Source organism: Ostrinia furnacalis, unplaced genomic scaffold (assembly GCF_004193835.3).
Source record: "Ostrinia furnacalis isolate ACB-3 unplaced genomic scaffold, ASM419383v2 OfSCF0890, whole genome shotgun sequence".
In the NCBI taxonomy this organism is placed as follows: Eukaryota; Metazoa; Arthropoda; class Insecta; order Lepidoptera; family Crambidae; genus Ostrinia; species Ostrinia furnacalis.
Window position 1 is genome coordinate 875,761 of NW_021131129.1, and position 8,105 is coordinate 883,865.

The window sequence follows — 8,105 nt, forward strand, 5'->3', positions numbered from 1 at the left end:
ACATACTAAATTTGCTAACTTTAGCTTAATACCGGAAATATCGAAAATACCGGATTATCGGTATTTGTCTAGAGTCAATACCGAAAATACCGGTTTTGCTGAAATGATTCGGTATTGCGACCCCTACTGCAAACGTTAACACTGTTGTCTTGTGTGGTATACAATCCACCAGTGCATTATTTTCTCTGCTCCCTGGTCAGACGTAGACACTCGTGTCCAGTTGCTTCCACTTGACTCCATACAACCTCGCAATTTCCTATGATTTGTGTCCCTCAAGGCTGCCAAGTAGGATGAGCATCCAGTTGTTTTGTGCCATACCACATCTCTTGTATAACTGCTTGTGAATTCAAATGAATTCATGAAAAAAGGATACTATAAAGTGATAGAGTTGGTAGTTATTGATAAATGCAAAGATTCTCCTGGATCGCACTTATTACCTATCTTCGAAATTGTATTTTCAAGATTCTGATAAAGGTAACCTTCTTCTGCCACTTCTTTTCAGCACCAGCTGACTATGTTGGTCCGAAATGGTAGTCCACCTTCACTCATATTTCTTTACCTTGAGTTTGAACTAGCAAAGCGATAGAAAAAGACAGTAATAATATTGCTGTCGCGACTGTGCAACGCGCACCCGCAGTGAGTGTGCGCGCGCGACAGCAACATAACTACGCGCGAGCGATAAGGATGGGTAGGTTGGGGTCATTGGACAAAATTCTACGTGCTCACGGACCAGGCTTTAGCAAAGCAATAGAAAAAGACACACAATGTATTTGCAACAGTAACAACATAATTCTCCAGGCAGACTGGACGTGAGCATTGCACGAGCGCAGCCGGCCCATGCGCGCCCTCTGTCACCGTCGCGCGTCATCCTCGCCAAGTTCTTCAAGTCGCGCTCGTCTACCAAGGCTACTGGTAAGTGAAGAGTTTTTCATCATCATCATCATTTCGGCCATAGGACGTCCACTGCTGAACATAGACCTCCCCCCAATAATAATGCACGTCGCCCGGTTGGTGAAGTCTGGTCGCCGAGCAAATAGAATTTCGTCCAATGACCCCAAGCTCCATCCTTATCGCTCGCGCTTAATTATGTTGCTGTCGCGGCCGCGGCTGTGCGACTGGCGGCCGCAGTGAGTGTGCGAGCGCGACAGCTTTATAATTACGCGCGATAAGGATGGGTAGCTTGGTGTCATTGGACGAAATTCTATCTGCTTGGTGACCGGACTTTAGCGGCCTGCATCCAGCACCATCCTGCTACCTTTATGATGTCGTCAGTCTACACAACTATTTTTCAAATTTGAGATACAAAAACTTACAAATTTTTGACCGCGATACTCGCTGCAAAGACAGCAATGATAAACCAAAATTTAGTAGAATGAAGTAGAATACAAATCTTGTTTCAGATTCTCAAGAAACGAAATTCGGATTGTGGAAAGAAAAGAATCTACCACCTCCTTTACCGCCAATAGATTTCGATTTATAACATCGATATCGGCAAAATATTTTAATCGATAAAGTCAAGAACTTTATCGATATATCGACTCTGTCTCACTCACTCGTATTACGATATTAGCGTGAGAGAGAGAGAGAGAGAGAGAGTGAAACGGACAGAAAAGAAATTAAACTACTGACATAAGAGATGTTACAAAGCAAGCATTCGCTGTGACAGCGAGCGTTGTTACACGTATTCAGCGAACCTTTAAACCAGCGAAATTTTAAATAACCTGTATTACCTACTGATCGTCGTGCTTGCTATTTATTGTTCGGTTTGGAGAAGAATGTTCGTCTGTAACAAACGAACACGTAAGCGAATGCTCGCTGTCAGACTTTTTTGACACTTAAATCAGCCACCATAGACAAAATGACATCCGTGACAGTTTTACTTTTGGAATCGCTTCATATAGCGAAGAAACTGCATACAAAATCGGACGGAGCGAAACGATTTCGAAATTGAAGTCATATTATTTGTCACTTTGTCTAAGGGGTAGTTTTAAAAAATAGTTTTTTTTTTACAATATTGTACAAAAAGTATTGTATTTCAAACCCACTGAAAATGCATCGGAATTACTTATTTTGGTTTTTCATCATCAACAGCCCTTTACAGTCCACTGCTGGACTATGAGCCTCCTCCACTATGGTGGAGGGATTTGCCATAATCTCCACGCTTGGCAGGCGGGTTGGAGATCGCAGTTTAAAAGATTGATGTTTTTCAGAGAGCGCTGCTGCCCATTCTCTGTTTGTTGTGTAGTCCCTAAGTCGCCTCTTACGACACCCGCGGGAAGAGTAGGGGTTGGTGACAAATGTATTCTACTCTGCCGTCACCACACGGTTTTTACTCCAAATCAAACTTAATTTTATAACTTGTCTAATGTCACTGCGGAAAATTTGTAATTATAAATATTTATTTAAGAGTATACTATGTGTATGTTTTTAGATATAGTTTTGTGTAAGAGAGGCCGTAGTTAGTCGCCTATTTTCTAAGTGTTATTTATACTGTAATTATTTAGCCACTGTCATGTTGTAAGTTGTAATAAAGTACAGTGATTTGAATAAAATGTTTCATTTATTTACCTTTGTTGCAAAAATTTTTAACCGACTACAAAAAATAAGGTTCTTAGATTGTTTTGTGTTTTTAGGATTGTCACCTCCTCCATCATTTATAAAACGTTTAAAAACGATGTTTTGTTTTGTCTCTGAATAAAATATAATTTTCATTTTTTTTTATATTTGTTCCTCAAAATCAGTACAGCAGTTTTTAAATAAAAATTGGCAATGTGTCATCCAGGTACGAAATTGCGGATTTTGCTTCTCTTACTTTTTGATGACAGTAAATAAATAAAATTTATGTGTTTATTGTAATAATGGACGTCACAAGACAATCTACACTAAAAAAAAAACAAAACAGTATTTTAGATATGTATTTATTTATGTATGTAATATACAAAAAGAACACATCAACATTGGAATATGTTTTATATACTAATTACAAAAGCTACTACATTACATCCATTGCAAGTGTCACACTATCATAAAATTAGTTACAAATCCGACAAATAGATGGCGTTATACGCTTTTTAAATCGCGCTACTAAAGTACTGTTGTGTTTGTGAATGAAACTAATAACAGAGTAGATACAAATGAGTAGGTCATCTTCATAGAAACGCCCGAGCGCGGTTTGTATGTGAGCGCGCCAATACGTATGCGGCGCGCACGCACACACTGACAAAATTTAGCGTTGATTAGCGGTGAATTGCCCTGAATTTTGTCAGTGTGTGCGTGAGCGCCGCATACGTATTGGCGTGCGCTCACATACAAACCGCGCTCGGTGCGTTTCTATGAAGATGACCTACTCATTTGTATTTACTCTGCTAATAATTTATAAATCTTAACATTTGACATTATTTTAACACTTTCAAACCTGCAATATATTTATAAATGTGACATGTGTGTGTGTGAAATAACCCAAAGTGGTCAAAAAGTTGACAACACAAACACAACCGAGGGCTATCGTTTTAGCGCTCACCAGTTAGCGCCACTGTAGAGTAAGGTCCTGTCACTTGCTAGTAGCGAAGACAGTGGCACCACCTGGTAAGCGCTAAAGTGGTAGGAGGACTATCGCATTTGCACTCATCAAGATGGCGCCACTGTAGAGTAAGGTTCTGTCAATCGCCAGGGGTGCCAACTGTTAAGTATAAAAACGATAGCCCTCATTGTAACAAAGACGTGATGCGGACTTATTGGCTACTTTGGATGTCACAAACTTTAACGATGACTGAACAAAGACAATAATATGACAGTATGACACAAGCTATTAATTATTTAACATGACTATACATCAATAACATAGCTAAAGCGCTGTGTATTTTCAGTGAACAGATATAGAATGTACAGGAATACAAGTTTTTAAACTTCTTTTGAGATAATAAGTACAGATGAAAGAACACCAGACAAAAGTCCGGTCACCGAGCAGATAGAATTTCGTACAATGACCCCGAGCTACCCATCCTTATCGCTCGCACACTCATTGCGGCTGCCCGTCGCACAGTCGCGACAGCAATATAATTACGCGCGATAGATAAGGATGGGTAGCTTGGGGTCATTGTACCAAATTATTTCTGCTCGGCGACCGGACTTTACACATTTTTTTTAAATGGCATCTATTACAAATACGTACTACCCGATTGAGTTAACTGGGCACCTCGCTGGAATGCGACTTTAATTCGTCCGGTTTGTAAAATTTTCAACTGTATAATCTACCAAAAACCCAATATGACTCGATAATAAACTTTGTGTCAACGATACAAATTCAAAATCGCTTGGACATGATATCGCTTACTAATTTTTTTACGCCCAACTTATATTCTGTACAAAGTAGGCTTATTTCAATTATGTAACAAGCTAGAAAAAGCTAGATATTAACTACTAATCATTTTGTAACAGAGACACAAAGGCAATTTTTGTTTTACTTTTATGCTATGAAAAAATGAAATAAACCTACTTCATATTTATGTATTTAATATTTCCGAGTTATTTTTAAACATCATTTTGGAAATAGTAACAAGTTTTACCAATTATTTAAAAGTTCTTAGTTATATTTAGGTCCTTGCAACATTTCACAAAAAATGGAAACAGAAACGTGACAAAAAACGTAGTTTTCCCAAACAAATAGCTAAAATAAGGTCGTTCTTTTCTTACTCTTATAATTAGAATGAGACAACATTGCTTTTCATATACATTTTCTAATTATTTGAGTTAATTTTCTATTTTTTTTTACTTTTGATAGAAAACCGCGCATTTCGTCACAAATTATATAAAAAATACAACCCATATAACCAAAAATACGTCTAAATATTAAAGATTATATAACAGTAGTATATTTATTTGCAAAATATATATATTAGAGACATTTCCCGCCTACTTCAAGTGTGTTGGCAAATGGCTACAAACATTTTGGAAACTTTGAAATATGGGATTTTTATAGTTCCAAAATACTGGACTGTCCTGTCGATGACATTGACAGTGGGGCGCCACCGTCAATACCGGATCGCTGGTTCAGATTTTTGCCATGTTGGAAACCATATAGTTGAACGATGGTAGCGCCCCCCTGTCATTGAGTTTGGCGGGACAGTTCAGCGTGGGTCATCTATATTATAATTATGATTTATTGTACTTACAAATGAAAATGGTCCAATGACAGTTCAACTTTCACCCGGGACAAACTTGACCTTCACTGGTTAGGTTATTGGCGGTCAAGCTGTAGATCCTGGCTACACAGGAGTTGCAGCGGTGGGAATAGTCCCGTTACAAATGAAAAGTGATGCTATGGACTTTGTTTCTAATTCTTGAACTGTTCGTACACTTTTTAAAAGCCTTAAGAAAGCATTTTTTTAAAGTTTGTACCACAGAATTCACAAATGGAAATTTTGAAGTCTTCATAATTTTCAAAACTTTATTTCCAGTTTTTAAAATTATTTGTATTCATTTACACGAAGTATACATAATGTTAAAATTAATGTGCGTTACATAATAAAGTTACATTCATTAAAAGTCTTTTTCAACGTCCATAGTGACACATGCTTACAATATTATAATTCAAATACCTTAATTTTTTTCTGTCACTGCACATTTTATGCATAATTTTAAATGAATTTCTACATTTTTTATTTTTAACTCATATCCGAGAAGCACTTTTAATCGATTATTTTTTTTAATATTAAACGTAGGCAATCATAATAATATTGTAATAAGTTTTTAAATCATTTCAAATCCAAAATGGCTGAAAAATTGCAGCATAAACTAACTTTATTCTTCTATACATTTTCTTTATAGTATTAATTTCCACTGGTATTATACCAGAGCCCATACCTTAAAAAAAACTAACCATCAGTGCTGGGGTCTCGTTTCAAAACACTACAAGTACACTTCTGACATTTTTTAATTATTATTTAACGACGTTCTATTCAACAAAGTCAACAGGACTCTACAGTAAAAAATCCTTTCTTTCTTTACTCGAAGCATCGTGAATCAAAAACCTGGCCTTTTTCTCTTTAGTAAAGTCTTTCCTTTTCGATGAAAATACAATTCTTTCAACATACATTAATTTATTTGATAGCTCCATCTGTATTCATATTATTTCAAGGTAGGCACTAGGTTTAAAATTGGATTCGATTATCTACTCGAATGTCGTGAAATACCACTGTGTTAACAAGAAAAATGCCTTCTATAGTCCGGTCGCCGAGCACGTAGAATTTCGTCCAATGACCCCTAGCTACCCATCCTTATCGCTCGCGCGTAGTTATATTGCTGTCGCGCAGTGAATGTGCGTAGCTTGGGGTCATTGGACGAAATTCTACAGGGCTATAGCAACAAACATCTCTGGATTAATGATTTTTATTTATTTAGTAAACTCATGTGTTAAACTGTGGCTTGTTAACCGTCACAAGCTTCACTTACGCCCGTATTCACACACATTACTATGAGGTCTCACAGTGCGCGTGGACGCACAGGGTGACACACGAACCAATCACAGAGCTCTATTCAACGCTATACGTTCGATTTGCTGCTTCACTTCAGCAAGCATTTGTGTATACGGGCGTAAGACCGTTTATTTTTTACTTTTTCTGAATCAAAATAGCACGATATTTAAATTTTGCCTTTTTTATTTAGTTATTAATGATTAACTAAAGTTGCTATGAAACTTATTTTAAACGTATTCTGCTAACATATAAATCAGTTTTAGAGCCAATCATGTGTCGTGATCTACCATTTTGTTACCAATAAAAATATCTTTTTCATCTTGTCCTCGCAAAAGCAAAGCAAATAACTGAATTCACTGTTGATTCTACTAATCACTTGTTAATAGTTCTGTATGACCACTCTGCTATCAAGAAAAACGTCTTCCACCAACAAAACAGCCGGATACACTGCGTTACAACTGTGTTACATAGTGGTTGTCGCTGCGTTACTACCGTAATATCACTACGTTACCAGGATACCATTGTGTTGCCACTTTGTTACCAGTAGGACTGGAATGCACGCTGTGATAAACTTACATTATCGCGCCATTTATTGATTTTACACTATAAACCAATACATTTGACGTCTAAAATCATCGATAAGAATTTATTACAGCGCGTATCCTAACCCGGCTGGATCCCACCGTATTACTACCATGATATTACTTGTTGACATCGTGTTACCATGATACCAGTGTATTACCATGACACCACTGTGTTACCAGGATGCCGCTATGTTAACGCTGCGTTACCACCGTGTTACATGGTACCACTGTAACCGCTATATTACCACAGTACCACTGTGTCACCATGATACCACTTTTTACTGTGCTACCATGTGCCACTGTGTTACCATGGTAACATTGCATGGCCGCTATACTACCATGGTACCACTGTCACCATGATACCATTATTTTACCATGGTACTACTATGTTACCATGGTAAGACTGTGTTACCACACTCCCACTATGTTACCATGGTACCACTATGTTACCACGCTACCACTGCGTTACCATGGCACCACTGTTATCATGGCACCACTGTGTTACCACGCTCCCACTGTGTTACCACGCTCCCACTATGTCACAACGTCACAGCCCGAAGCAGAGCATGGCGCGCGGCTCACTGCGCCTAGGCGCCTCCAGTGGTAGCGTGCTAGCAGTAGGAGGGTGGTCACATAGTGCGTTAGCGCTGTGGTACCATGGCACCATTATGACACCACTATGTTACCGCAGGATACCGCTGTATTACCGCAGTGATACCACCATTTACCACGGTACCACTATGTTACCACGGTACCACTATGTCATCACGATACCACTGTGTTACCATGGCATCACTGTTATTATGGTACCACTATGTTACCACGCTCCCACTGTGTTACCACGCTTCCACTATGTTACCATGACATCACTGTTATTATGGTACCACTATGTTACCACGCTCCCACAATGTTACCACGCTCCCACTTTGTTACCATGCTACCAATGTGTTACCACTGCGTTACCACGGTACCACTATGACAACACGTCACCGCAGCGTCACCGTCACAGCCCTATCACTATGTAACCACGCTACCCAACGCTCCCACA